The sequence below is a fragment of the Loxodonta africana genome, chromosome 2, assembly GCF_030014295.1.
Source record: "Loxodonta africana isolate mLoxAfr1 chromosome 2, mLoxAfr1.hap2, whole genome shotgun sequence".
In the NCBI taxonomy this organism is placed as follows: Eukaryota; Metazoa; Chordata; class Mammalia; order Proboscidea; family Elephantidae; genus Loxodonta; species Loxodonta africana.
This window is the reverse complement of record NC_087343.1, coordinates 94,777,874-94,793,194: the sequence shown is the minus strand read 5'-3', so window position 1 is coordinate 94,793,194 and position 15,321 is coordinate 94,777,874.

Sequence of the window (15,321 nt, the reverse complement as noted above, 5' to 3'; positions counted from 1 at the left end):
AGAACACTATTCTAGGCTTGGAGGAGGACAGAAAAGTTCCTGCTTTTATAGAGTTTACATTCAATCAGAGAGATGGTGAGAGAATCAGTACAAAAGTAAACAAACACATGAACAAAATGTTTCAGATAATGGATCAGGGCTTTGAAAATAATAATACAGAAACCAAACCCATTGCCATCCAGTTGATTCTGGCTCATAGTGACCCTATAGGACAGAGTGGAATTGCCCCATAGGGTTTCCAAGGAGCACCTAGTGGATTTGAACTGCCAACTTTTTGGTTAGCAGCCGTAGCACTTAACCACTACACCACCAGGGTTTCCGTAGTAACACAGGGAGATGTAAAAAGGAGAGACTAGGCAGGGTGTGGTTAGGCTGGGAGTGATGAGAAGTGCTTTAAATTGGTTGAAAAAGATAATTTCTCTGAGAAAGTGACATTTGTGTTGAGGCCTCTGTGATGTGAAGGAGCTAGCCATTTGGAGGTTATGGGGCAGTACAAACAAGTACAACGGCCCTGTAGTGGTAATGTGCTTGGTGTGTGCAAGGACAGGAAGAAGGGAAGTGTGGCCAAAGAACAGAGAGTAAGGCAGAGGCAATACCATTAGCATTAGATGAATTCTAATACTCATACCTGGATTTAACCAAACTTGTGATATGGCTAAAAAGATGTAACTTCAGGATTCAGAATTTCAGTGTTCATTTGCAATGGAACATTATAGGATTTTGGATCAAACATCCTTTTAAAAGAATACAAGTGAGAAGGGGATATAAAATTTAATTTAAAGTAGCAGGGAAAAAGCTATTTAACAAAGTATTAAACATTTCCTGGTTATCAGACTCTGAACTAGATGGAGGTAGATGTATGAATAAGGAGATACCTGTCACATAAAATGTAGATTAAAGCCTACCGGGCAGGTATAGGAAAACTAAGGCAACCTCGAAAGCCATCATCATGTCTGAAACTGAACTTAAAAACTTTCTCAATTATATCAGGACTTTCTTATTCAGTGCTGACTGTGTTTGATTGAAGTGAAATTTAAATTTAAGCAAAGAAAGTTATACATATTTGGTGCTTATTAACAATGATTTATTTATTAATTTATAAACAACAACTGTAAGATTCTACCTTAAATAGAAATATATATGTATATATAAAAAAATTTATATTAACTGCTATATCAACACTGTAACCATAAGAGAAAATAGGATATTAATTCAGAATTTTTAATCCACAGCTTAAAACTATTTCCACATTTTCTTTTAGTTACAGTAGTGTATATTTTATTGTTTAAATCTGATTGCAATTATTTTATTCTGAATTTTCATCTGAATTTCTAAAACTAATTTGTTTTAGGACAAACGTGGGCTGACAAATTACCAGAAAACCTTATTTTCCCTCCTTTTTATTAAAACACATACACATACACACACATACACACAAAAGTTCACAAAATAATACATGCTCATTATGAAGAAAAAACAATAGAAAGAATTACAGAATAAAAAGTTAAAGTTCTGATATACTATCGCTTCTTTCTCCAATCCCAAACTTCTCCTGAGAGTCAGATATAAGTTTGGATCTTGTAGCTATTTTTTTTTACACCTACCTGACTCCCTCCCTACGCACAGGGTTTGTTTGCTTTTCTGTTTATGTGAATAAATCATACTCCACATGTTCTATGAGTTGCTTAGCAGCGTACCATTGACATATTTTCAAGTCAATGCACATAGATTTACACCATTATCTAGGAGTGACATGGTATTCCAAAGAACAGATATACTAAAATTTATTATTATTTTTTACTTTTTAAGATTATTTGTATTACAAAATATTTAATGTCAGAGAAGAATAGAAAATAAAATTATGAAAATAACAAATACCTGTGCCCATAGCACACTGCTCCATGATATATTTAACAAGTCCCCTATTGATGGGAATATAGGTTATTTCTTGTTCCTCAATGTTACAATGTTGCAATGAATAACTGTCTTGTTCGCTTAACATTCTGCACATGTGCAAATTATTTATAAAGGATGGATGCCTAGAAGTGGAAGGGTTGGGTAAAAAGTGTATGTGCGCTTGAATATTTGAGAGGCTGTGCAAAATTGCCCTCCAAAATGATTGTATTTATACTCCCATCAACAGTAAATGCATGTGAGGTTCCTTAACTGAACATGGTATGCTTGCATAAAGAGGAATGAAAGCTTAACATGAAAGCACAAGTTTTAGAAAACTCAAATTAAACTTCAAAAATTATCGAACTCAGAACTAAACTGTTTTATTGACTTCATTGTCTGTCTTTAAGCACCTTAGGTTACTTTCTGCTTGCTCAAATGTTCATATTTTTAAAATAAAGATAGAAGTATTTCTGCAAAGATCAAATAAACTGTATTTCAGACTTTTGCTGCCTATGGTTTGTATTTGCATACTCAGCATCTACTGTTGGATGTCCGCTGTTTGCTGTATTTTTCTGGGGTAGTAGTACCCAACACAAGAGATATCATCCAGGATCCCTTCTTGAGCTATTATAATAGGAATGATTCCAATATTGACTTTTCACCTCAAAGAACTGAGTAAAGAATGTTTCCTTGGTCATAATTCCTTTTCCAGGAATTCCAGTTTCTATTTCATTTACCCAATCACTTAGACATGTTAAATCTAATCAAGGTTACAAACCTGTATTTCAAACTCAGCAAATTAGAATAAAATATTTTAACTGAATCTTAAAAATAAGTTTTGCTTACTGAGGAATGGTCTGAAGATTAAGTGTATATCATTCTTTTGCCATGTAATGAAAATACATAAAATAAAAATAATTCAACTCATAAGTCACAAATTTTATTTAAGGACCCCAGCAGTCTTAAAATCAAAGGGGACCTATTATTGAGAATTTAATTTAAGGCTTATCTTGAAATATTAAAAAAAAAAAAGGATAAGAATTTATAAAATGAAATTATTAAATGAAGTCAACAAATATTTATTAATCTCTGCTGCGTGCACAGCATTATATTAGGCATTGTGGAATTCAACCATAAATGATTACATTCAAGTACCTGACACTAGTCAAAGGTAGACTTTCGTTTCTATTCTAAGTGGATAGTAGTTATATATTCTCTGCACTTTCCTACATAAAAAAGTAGTTATACGTTCTCTGCACTTTCCTAGGATCCAAAATTGTAAAGCTGGTTGAACCTATGCCTAATACTTGCTAATAATAAGTCACTTGTTGCACCTTTCTCATTCATATTTTCTAGTGAAAGTCTTCAGTTGAGACAATAAGAATCAGGGTGGTTACAGGTCCAGACTAAGACATACTGTTCACTGAGCAACTACTTCCCCATTTTGGGCTCTAATATTTCTGACCATGAGCAAAGTGTGTTCAGTGCAGAGGAAAAGCACTGGAACAGAGATGATGTATATGGCAGTGAATTATCAGACATATGATTGGAGGAATCCCTATGAGATTTGGCATTTATGATTTTCAATCTCTCATTGTTAAAACAGGTATATATCTATATATCACCTTTTTACAGAAATTGTATGAGGATTTTTTTTTTTCACAATAAAAAACAAACAAAAACAAAACACAAACCTCCAAATTTGAAGATCTTCAGAAAATCTTGCATCCTTAGGCTACTGCAGTTGTCAATACAGTCATTTGTCTCATGTTCAGAGAATAAGTTTATGAATTAAATGTTTCCATGAGTTCCAGGTCCTGTTTGTGATACTATCATTACTTGATGAAAGTGTATAAAAAGAATAATGTGAAACGAAGACCAAACATAATGTAAAAAAACAAACCAAACCCAGTGCCGACGAGTCGATTCTGACTCATAGTGGCCCTATAGGACAGAGTAGAACTGTCCCACAGAGTTCCAAGGAGCGCCTGGTGGATTTGAACTGCCGACCCTTTGGTTAGCAGCTGTAGCACTTAACCACTAGGCCACCAGGGTTTCCAAATGTAATGTAGTCAAAGTTTATCCTGAGTTTCACTTCATAGGTGTCACATGAGTGCTATGCTCAATAAACACACACACACTCGTTGTCCCAAATCATACCATTTCTTGATCTGACAATATACTGTCAAATTAAAAAAAAACAGAAACAAAAGAAAACTTAGATTGTTGATTTACAAACCATTTGAGGTGTAAATATTTGCTTAATCACAGTAAAAGAATGGATGAATTCCAACCAAGTCTATGGTATAATTTCAGTATATTGAAACTAAAGCTAATAAAAACTACCTTTTATTTATCAAAGTGGTTTAGTTCCATTGTGGGATTGGGTGAGTCAAATACTTTCTCCATCAGTGAAATGCCCTCCGTTATGTTTTTGAGCTTAAATTAACCTCAAGTTAATCTTTATTTTCTCTATGCTCACCAAATTTTAGAAGACGTTTGACTACGTGCTTCCAGGAAGCTGAATTATACCCTGATCATCTACAATAGCTATATGTCTGATGTAAGCAAGAATTTTTCTTCCCAGTGAGATCATCACAACTCACTATGCAGCAGTTCTCCAATGATGTACACAAGAATCACCTGGGGACTTTGAAAGACTTCAAATTTCTGGCCCCCTTTTCTTATGATTCTGATTCGGTATGTTAGGAGTGGAGTTCAGGAATCTTTATATTTCTCAGTGGGCCACCCCTTGTCATTCTGATGTCAGCCACCCTTAGAGAGTGTTTGAAGACTTGCACCTTAAGAACACTGCTACAGGCCAAAACCTAAAATAAATTTAGTGAACTATTTACAGTAAGACGTGTTTTCTTTCTTCCTGCTACCTTCCTATTAATTTTTTCTTCACTACTCCAAAATTCGTGTACCAGTTTCGCCATCAACATGTTTGCCCTAAAATCTACAGTTTGCAACACATTTTGTTTTTCCCAGCAATCCATGTTTTTCACATGGAAAATATTGCTTTATTCACATTATGTTGCTCTAGTAAAGCTTATTCAAACACAACAGGTACTCTTTATGAGCTGGGACTTTGCAGGTTGTGCTTTGTACCTGAATACCTTCTCTCTTACTTTTTTCCACCTTCGTCGAAAAGTGATATGGAATTAATAAACCCATTGGTAACCCTGTTTATAAAGAGCCAGTTTTGAAAATGATTGTGGTTTTTGAGTGGAGTGATATTGTTACTATTGTAAGGGCTCTCTGTTTGGTGGATGTATCCATCTTGGTTCTTCTCTTCCAGATGTCTTTCTTGGGAAAATTGTAGTTTTCTGTTCCTTTTTTTTGCCCAAGGATGACTTTGAGAAATAAACATCATTCACTGTTCATTCCACAGATACTGATTCAGTGTCCACTAAGTGCCAAGCACTATGCTAAGCCCTAAGGGCAACACTGTGAGCAAAATAGATCCAGTCTTTGTCCTCATCAAGTTTTCAGTCTAAATCATGGCCTGGAATAACTAGTAGCTTTATGAGGGACTAAAAATTTCTAAAGTGAATTTGAAGTTAAGGGCATATTAATGGTACATAGTTGCTGAAGATTTTTAAAGGTGAAAGGGCACTAGCAACTGATTTATTTTAGCCTTCTTATTTCAAAGCTGGCAAAGCTGAGATTAAGGAGGGTAAAAGGATGTTTCCTTAAGTCATGGAGCCAGTCTTAGTTACCTGTCTTAGTTATTTAGTGCTGCTATAACAGAAATACCACAAGTGGATGGTTTTAACAAACAGAAGTTTATTCTCTCACAGTTTAGGAGGCAAAAAGTCCAAATTTAGGGTTTGTTTTTTTTTTTAATGCTAGGGGAAGGCTTTCTCTCTCTGTCAACTCTGGGGGAAGGTCCTTGACTCCTTTCAAAATCTGTGGGCTGGTGTTCCTTGGGGATCTCCATGTGTCTTAGCATCAATCTTCCCCTAGGTCTAGGAACTTCTTAGCTCAGGGACCCCAGGTCCAAAGGATGTGCTCTGCTCCCAGCTCTTCTTTCTTGGGGGTAGTGAGGGCACACCTTATATTCAGCTCTGATAAGATGTTAGACATTTAGGGCTGGACTTTAGAGATCATCTATTCAACTCCTTGTTTTAAAGGTGAGATTACTGACCCTACTCCTAAAGACACGTGGCTGCTTGGTGGCACAGTTATGATCTATAGCTGTATTCTTTATGTCAAGCATAGTCCTTGATGTTAGACGTTGGTGATGACTCTTTTCAGGATCCTAACAACTACACCATACTTCCTGTCTCAGGCATAGTACCTGGGTGGAATTACTAATTACTTTCTTTTTTAATAAACTTTTGATTTTGGAATAGTTATAGGTTTAGAGAAAAATTGTGAAGCTAGTATAGAGAGTTCCCATATATCCCACACATATTCACCCTTATTGTTAACATCTTACATTAGTATGGTATATTTGTAACAATTACTGAACCAATATCCATGCATTGTTATTAACTCAAGTCTGTAACTGTGTCCAAATTTTTCAGTTTTTGTTATTCTTTTTACCTTGTGTCTTTTTCTGTTCTTGGATGACATCCAGGATACCATGTTCTATTTAGTGATCATATCTTCTTAGTTTTTCTGGCTATGACAGTTATTCAGACTTTCCTTGTTTTTGATAACCTTGACAGTTTTGAAGGACTATTGGTGGTACAGTGGTTAAGTGTCAATTGCTAACCAAAAGGTCAGTGGTTTGAATCCACCAGCTCCGCTCCGCAGGAGAAAGATGTGCCAGTCTGCTTCCTTAAAGATGACAACCTTGGAAATCCTATGGGGCAGTACTACTCTGTTTCTAATAGGATTGCTATGAGTCAGAATGGACTCGACAGCAACAGTTTTTTGATTTTGACAGTTTTGAGGACAATTTTGTATAATATCTCTCAATTGGAATTGATCTGATGTTTTTCTCAATACTAGACTGAGTTTGTAGGTTTTGAGGAGGAAGACCACAGAGGTAGAAATACCATTCTCATCACATCACATCAAGGGTAAAAACTATCAACATGACTTACCACTGTTGGTGTTGACCTTGATCACCTGGCAGGGGTAGTGTTTCTCAGATTTTTTCATTATAAATTTAGTCTTTATCCCCCAGTTTTCATACTGTATGCTATGAAAGAAAGTCATCATGATCACCCCACATACAAAATACTCTTTGAGGGTGAAGTATTTAAGTAAATTTTTTGGAATTTTTCTCACAGGAGGTTTGTCCAAAGTTACTGAAGTCAGCACTTTTCTCACCACCCCCTTCAGTGAAATTAGTTCATACACTTGTAACAAAGTTAGATTCTTTTGTCACAGTCTATAGGGCCACTATAAGTCAGAATCGAGTCGACGGCACTGGGCTTGTTTTTTTTTTTTATAGTCTACCAAAATGATTTTTTTTTTAATAATAATTTTTATTGAGCTTTAAGTGAACGTTTACAAATGAAGTCAGTCTGTCACATATAAGCTTATATACACCTTACTCCTTACTCCCACTTACTCTCCCCCTAATGAACCAGCCCTTCCAGTCTCTCCTTTCGTGACCCTTTTGCCAGTTTCTAACCCTCTCTACCCTCCCATCTCCCCTCCAGACAGGAGATGCCAACACAGTCTCAAGCGTCCACCTGACAAAATGATTTTTTAAAAGTTGCGTATATTAAGATTCATTCTTTGTGCTGAAAAATTCTGTGGGTTTTGAAAAATGCATAATCATGTATCCGTCTTTACAGTATCATACAGAAGAGCTCACCACCCTAAAAAATCCCTGAGCTTTACCTAAGCAATCCTCACCCCTTGACCCTAAACCCCTGGCATCCATTGATCTGTTTACCATTGCTATAGTTTGTCCTTTTCCAGAATGTCATATAAATAGAATCATTCCCTTGGTACCCTTTGCAGACGTGTTTCTTTCACTTAATAATATTCATTTAATATTCGGCCATTTTTTTTTGCATGCCAATAATCACTTTGTAATCAAATAAAGTGTTAGAATATGCTTTTTTACTATTTGTGATTTTAGTTGTGTTGGCATCAGGGTATACTAACTGTAATAACAGGAGCAAAGAAATGACACAGCGCTGGTAGGTGAGAGCATTTCACTCTGTTTCAGGAGGTAAGGAAAAGCTTCACAGGGGATGAGGAAAAGTCTGGGTTGGTCTTTTTATTTTATTTTTTCATTGTAAATGCAATGTTCTGTAAAAACTGTACACCGTCTTATTACCTTAACAGGAAAGTTATATTCATTTTAGTGAATACATTTCCAGTTGTTGTTGCTTGCGGTTGAGTCGATTCTGACTCATGGTCTAGATGTATAAATATTTGCAAGCATTTTTAGTAAAATATCGTTTGTTCGTTTGCTTGTTTGTTTTTCTCTTTCTAATATCACTGAATTGAGCCCTGATAGAAACTTTTTTTTTTTTTTACTTTAGCACAGTGGTTAAGTGCTTGGCTGCTAAGCAAAACGTCAGCAGTTCAAACCCACCAGCTGCTCTGAGAGAAAAAGAGTGGAAGTTCCATTCCATCATGATTTACAGCCTTGGAAACTCTGTGGGTCTATTCTGCCTCATAAGGCCACTATGAGTCAAAATTGACTCGAAGGCAATGGGTTTTTTTGGTTTTATTACCGAAACATTTTTCATGTTTCCATGTGCCCTTCAAAATTATAATCTTGCAAATTTTTAATTTTATTTTTTGTTTATAAAAATAATACATGCTGATTGTAGACAATTCAGTAGATATACAAAAGTATAAAAAAGGGGGGAAAAAAACCAAACTTATGATCCCATTACTCTGTCTACAAAGGCAACATTTTAGTATATTTCCTTTCAGACTTTAAACGGATTTTAAATTTTGTACATTTTAATTTTCTTTTGTGGTTGTTGTTAGATGCTGTCTAGTCTGTTCTGACTCATAGCAACCCTATGTACAACATAACAAAACAATGTCCAGTCTTGCACCATCCTCACAGTCATCACTACGTTTGAGCCCATTGTTGCAGCCACTGTATCAATCCATCTCGTTGAGGGTCTTCCTCTTTTTAAATGACCCTCTACTTTACCAAGCATGATGTCCTTCTCCAGGGACTGGTCCCTCCTGATAGCATGTTCAATGTACACAAAACAAAGTCTCACCATCCTAGCTTCTATGGGAACATCCTGGCTGTGCTTCTTCCAAGACAGAGTTGTTCATTCTTCTGGCAGTCCATGGTATATTCAATATTCTTTGCCAATACCATAATTCAAAAGCATCAATTCTTCTTTGGTGTTCCTTATTCATTGTCCAGCTTTCACATGCATATGAGACGATCAAAAATATCATGGCTGGGGTCAGATGCCTCTTAGTCTTCAAAGTGCCATCTTTTGTAGCAGATTTGCCCAATGCAATATTTTGTTTGATTTCTTGACTGCTGCTTCCTGGGTGTTGATTGTGGATTTGAGTAAAATAAAACCCTTGACAACTTCAACATTTTCTGTTTTTCATGTTGTTGCTTATTGGTCCAGTTGTGAGGATTTTTGTTTTCTTTATGTTAAGGTGTAATCCATACTGAAGGCTGTGATCTTTGATCTTCATCAGTAAGTGCTTCAAGTTATCTTAGCTTTCAGCAAGCAAGGTTGTGTCATCTACATAATGTGGGTTGTTAATGAGTCTTCCTCCAATCCTGATGCTACATTCTTCTTCATATATTCCAGCTTCTCGAATTATTTGCTTAGTGTACAGATTGAGTAAGTATGGTGAGAAGATATAAACTTGATGCACGCCTTTTCTAATTTTCAACCATTCAGTATCCCCTTGTTCTGTTGGAAAAGACTGCGTTTTGGTCAATGTACAGGTTCTCTGTGAGCACAATTAAGTGTTCTGGAATTCTCATTCTTCACAATGTTATCCATAACTTGTTATGATCCACACAGTCGAATGTCTTTGCGTAGTCACTAAAACACAGGTAAACATCTTTCTGGTATTCTCTGCTTTCAGCCAAGATTTCTCTGACATCAACAATCATATGCCTCCATCTACGTCCTCTTCTGAATCTGTTTTGAATTTCTGGCAGTTCCCTGTCAGTATACTGGTGTGTCTTAGTCATCTAGTGCTGCTATTAAAAAACAAAAACACAAGTGGATGGCTTTAACAAAGAAAAATTTATTCTCTCACAGTCAAGTAGGCTAAAAGTCCAAATTCAGGTCACCAGCTCCAAGGGAAGACTTTCTCCTCTCTGTCAACTCTGGAGGAAGTTCCTTGTCATCAGTCTTTCCTTGGTCTGGGAGCATCTCAGCACAGGAACCTCAGGTCCAAAGGACACACTCTGCTCCTGGCACTGCTTTCTTGATGGTATGAGGTCCCCCCTCTCTGCTCACTTCCCTTTGCTTTTTATCTATTGAGAGGTAAAATGTGGTGCAGACCACACCCCAGGGAAACTCCCTTTACATTGGATCAGGATGTGACCTGGGTAAGGGTGTTACAATCCCACCCTAATTCTCTGTAACATAAAATTACAATCACAAAATGTCGGACAACCATACAATACTGGGAATCATGGCCTAACCAAGTTGATACATATTTTGGGGGGACACAATTCAATCTATGACATGGTACAGTGGTTTTTGAATGATATTTAGCAAAATTTTACTTCGGTGTTATATTCGTGATATTGTTTGATAATTTCTTCATTCTGTTGGATCACTTTTCTTTGGAATGGGCACAAATATTGAGCTCTTCCAGTCGGTTGGCCAGGTAGCTGTCTTCCAAGTTTCTTGGCATAGACGAGTGAGTGCTCTCAGCATTGCATCCATTTGTTGAAAAATCTCGATTGGTATTTTGTCAATTTCTGGAATCTTGTTTTTCGCCAATGCCTTAGTGCAGCGTGAACTTTCTGCAGCACCATCAGTTCTTGATTATATGCTACTTCCTGAAATGACTGAACATCAATCAGTTCTTTTTGGTACTGTGAATCTGTGTATTCCTTTCATCTTCTTTTGATTCTTCCTGCATTATTCAATGTTTTATCCATGGAATCCTTCAACATTGCAACTTAAGGCTTGAATTTCTTCTTCAGTTCTTTGAGCTTGAGAAGTGCCAAGTGTGTTCTTCTTTTTTGATTTTCTAACTCCAGGTCTTCCCACTTTTCATTGTAATACTTTACTTTGTCTTCCTTCTCGAGCTGCCCTTTGAAATCTTCTGTTTGGTTCTGTTATGTGATCATTTCTTCTGTTTGCTTTAGCTACTCTACATTCAAGAGCAGTTTGAGTGTCTTCTGACATCCATTTGGGTCTTTTCTTTCTTTCCTGTCTTTTTAAAAATCTTTTGCTTTCTTCATATCTTCATATATGATGTCCTTGATGTCATCACACAACTCATAAGTGTTGAAAGCATCAAACCTATTCTTGAGGTGGTCTCTGAATTCACAAGGGATACACTCAGGATGGTATTTTGGCTTTTGTGGACTTGTTTTAATTTTCTTCAGCTTCAACTTGAACTTGCATGTGAGCAATTGATGGACTGTTCCATAGTTAGCCCCAGGCCTTGTTCTGACTGATGATATTAAGCCTCTCCATGATCTCTTTCCACAGATGTAGTTGATTTGATTCCTGTGTATTCCACCTGGTGAGGTCCATGTGTATAGTTGCCATTTACGTTGTTGAAAAAAGGTATTTGCAATGAAGAAGTCCTTGGTCTTGCAAAACTGTATCATGCAACTTCCTGCATCATTTCTATCACCTAGAACATTTTTTTTTTCTCATCTACCGATGCTTCTTTGCTTCCAACTGTTGAATTCCAATCACCAGTAATTATCAGTGTATCTTGATTACATGTTTGATCAATTTGACCCTGCAGAAATTGGTAAAAATCTTCAATTTCTTCATCTTTGGCATTAGTGATTGGTGCTTAATAGTAGTGAACAGTGCTATTGAATAATAGTAGTATCAACTGGTCTTCCTTGTAGGTGTGTAGATATTATCCTGTCATGGACAGTGTTGTATTTCAGAATAGATCTTGAAATGTTCTTTTTGAAGATGAATGTGATGCCATTCCTCTTCAATTTGTCCTTCCTGGTGTAGCAGACCATATGATTGTCCAATTGAAAATGGCCAACACCTGTCCATTTCAGCTCACTAATGCCTAGGATATCAATCTTTATGCCTTCCATTTCATTTTTGACAACTTCCAATTTTCCTGGATTCATGCTTTGTGCATTCCACGTTCCAATTATTAACAGATGTTTGCAGCTGTTTCTTCTCATTTTGAGTCATGCCACATCAGTAAATGAAGGCCTTGAAAGTTTGACTCCATCCAAGTCATTAAGGCTGACTCTACTTTGAGGAGGTAGATCTTCCCCGGGGCATATTGAGTAACTTCCAACCTGAAGGGCTCATCTTCTGGCACATATCAGACAATGTCCTGTTGGTATTCTTAAGGATTTCCCTGGCCAATTTTTTTTTTTTTTATTAACTTTTATTGAGCTTCAAGTGAACGTTTACAAATCAAGTCAGACTGTCACATATAAGTTTATATACACCTTACTCCGTACTCCCACTTGCTCTCCCCCTAATGAGTCAGCGCTTCCAGTCTCTCCTTTCATGACAATTTTGCCAGCTTCCAACTCTCTCTATCCTCCCATCCCCCCTCCAGACAGGAGATGCCAACACAGTCACAAGTGTCCACCTGATACAAATAGCTCACTCTTCATCAGCATCTCTCTCCTACCCACTGTCCAGTCCCTTTCATGTCTGATGAGTTGTCTTTGGGAATGGTTCCTGTCCTGGGCCAACAGAAGGTTTGGGGACCATGACTGCCGGGATTCCTCTAGTCTCAGTCAGACCATTAAGTATGGTCTTTTTGTGAGAATTTGGGGTCTGCATCTCACTGATCTCCTGCTCCCTAAGGGGTTCTCTGTTGTGCTCCCTGTCAGGGCAGTCATCGGTTGTGGCCGGGCATCAACTAGTTCTTCTGGTCTCAGGATGATGTAGGTCTCTGGGTTATGTGGCCCTTTCTGTCTCTTGGGCTCTTAGTTATCGTGTGACCTTGGTGTTCTTCATTCTCCTTTGATCCAGGTGGGTTGAGACCAACTGATGCATCTTAGATGGCCGCTTGTTAGCATTTAAGACCCCAGACGCCACATTTCAAAGAGGGATGTAGAATGTTTTCATAATAGAATTATTTTGCCAATTGACTTAGAAGTCCCCTTAAACTATGGTCCCCAAACCCCCGCCCTTGCTCCGCTGACCTTCGAAGCATTCAGTTTATCCCGGAAACTTCTTTGCTTTTGGTCCAGTCCAGTTGAGCTGACCTTCCATGTATTGAGTATTGTCCCTCCCTTCACCTAAAGCAGATCTTATCTACTAACTAATCAGTAAAAAACCCTCTCCCACCCTCCCTCCCTCCCCGCCTGGTAACCACAAAAGTATGTGTTCTTCTCAGTTTATACTATTTCTCAAGATCTTATAATAGTGGTCTTATACAATATTTGTCCTTTTGCCTCTGACTAATTTCGCTCAGCATAATGCCTTCCAGGTTCCTCCATGTTATGAATTGTTTCACAGCTTCGTCACTGTTCTTTATCGATGTGTAGTATTCCATTGTGTGAGTATACCACAATTTATTTATCCATTCATCCGTTGATGGACACCTTGGTTGCTTCCAGCTTTTTGCTATTGTAAACAGAGCTGCAACAAACATGGGTGTGCATATATCTGCTTGTGTGAAGGCTCTTATTTCTCTAGGGTATAATCCGAGGAGTGCAATTTCTGGGTTGTATGGTGTTCTATTTCTAACTGTTTAAGATAACGCCAGATAGATTTCCAAAGTGGTTGTACCATTTGACATTCCCACCAGCAGTGTATAAGAGTTCCAATCTCTCCGCAGCCTCTCCAACATTTATTATTTTGTGTGTTTTGGATTAATGCCAGCCTTGTTGGAGTGAGATGGAATCTCATCGTAGTTTTAATTTGCATTTCTCTAATGGCTAATGATCGAGAGCATTTTCTCATGTATCTGTTAGCTGCCTGAATATCTTCTTTAGTGAAGTGCGTGTTCATATCCTTTGCCCACTTCTTGATTGGGTTGTTTGTCTTTTTGTGGTTGAGTTTTGACAGAATCATATAGATTTTAGAGATCAGGCGCTGGTCGGAGATGTCATAGCTGAAAATTCTTTCCCAATCTGTAGGTGGTCTTTTTACTCTTTTGGTGAAGTCTTTAGATGAGCATAGATGTTTGATTTTTAGGAGCTCCCAGTAGTCTGGTTTGTCCTCGTCATTTTTGGTAATGTTTTGTATTCTGTTTATGCCCTGTATTAGGGCTCCTAGGGTTGTCCCTATTTTTTCTTCCGTGATCTTTATTGTTTTAGTCTTTATGTTTAGGTCTTTGATCCACTTGGAGTTAGTTTTTGTGTATGGTGTGAGATATGGGTCCTGTTTCATTTTTTTGCAAATGGATATCCAGTTATGCCAGCACCATTTGTTAAAAAGACTATCTTTTCCCCAATTAACTGACGCTGGGCCTTTGTCAAATATCAGCTGCTCATATGTGGATGGATTTATATCTGGGTTCTCAATTCTGTTCCATTGGTCTATGTGCCTGTTGTTGTACCAGTACCAGGCTGTTTTGACTACTGTGGCTGTATAATAGGTTCTGAAATCAGGTAGAGTGAGGCCTCCCACTTTCTTCTTCTTTTTCAGTAATGCTTTTCTTATCTGAGGCTTCTTTCCCTTCCATATGAAGTTGGTGATTTGTTTCTCCATCACATTAAAAAATGATATTGGAATTTGGATCGGAAGTGCATTGTATGTATAGATGGCTTTTGGTGGAACAGACATTTTTACTATGTTAAGTCTTCCTATCCATGAGCAAGGTATGTTTTTCCACTTAGGTATGTCTTTTTAGTTTCTTGTAGTAGGCTTTGTGTTTTCTTTGTATAGGTCTTTTACATCTTTGGTAAGATTTATTCCTAAGTATTTTATCTTCTTGGGGTAAAGCCCTTATTTTATATCTGTTTGTGATACTTTCAGCTCTATATGATAATAACACTCAAATAAAAATTCTTAAACAATGAGAAGTTTATTATCTAATCATAAAGGAAGGCCGAGGTTCTTAAATCTCTGGCACCATATAGCCAAGAATCTTTGTATTTTCCTTCTTTTAGTTCCTTCTTCCTCAGGAACTTGGTTTTGGTTTCAGGCTTATCCCTTCATTTTTGTAAGACTTGTTGTAGTTCCACCTATCATGCCATCACCCAAATGCAGCCAAAGACAGAAGAAATTCTCCTGTTAGTTTTTATCAATAAAGAAAGTGTTTCTCAGAAACCCCCAGTATCTTTTCCCACATCTCATTATCCAGATTTGGGCCCTTCTTAGCATAAGGGAATTACTATGATTGACTTATAACCACATAAAAAAGCCTCAGTAT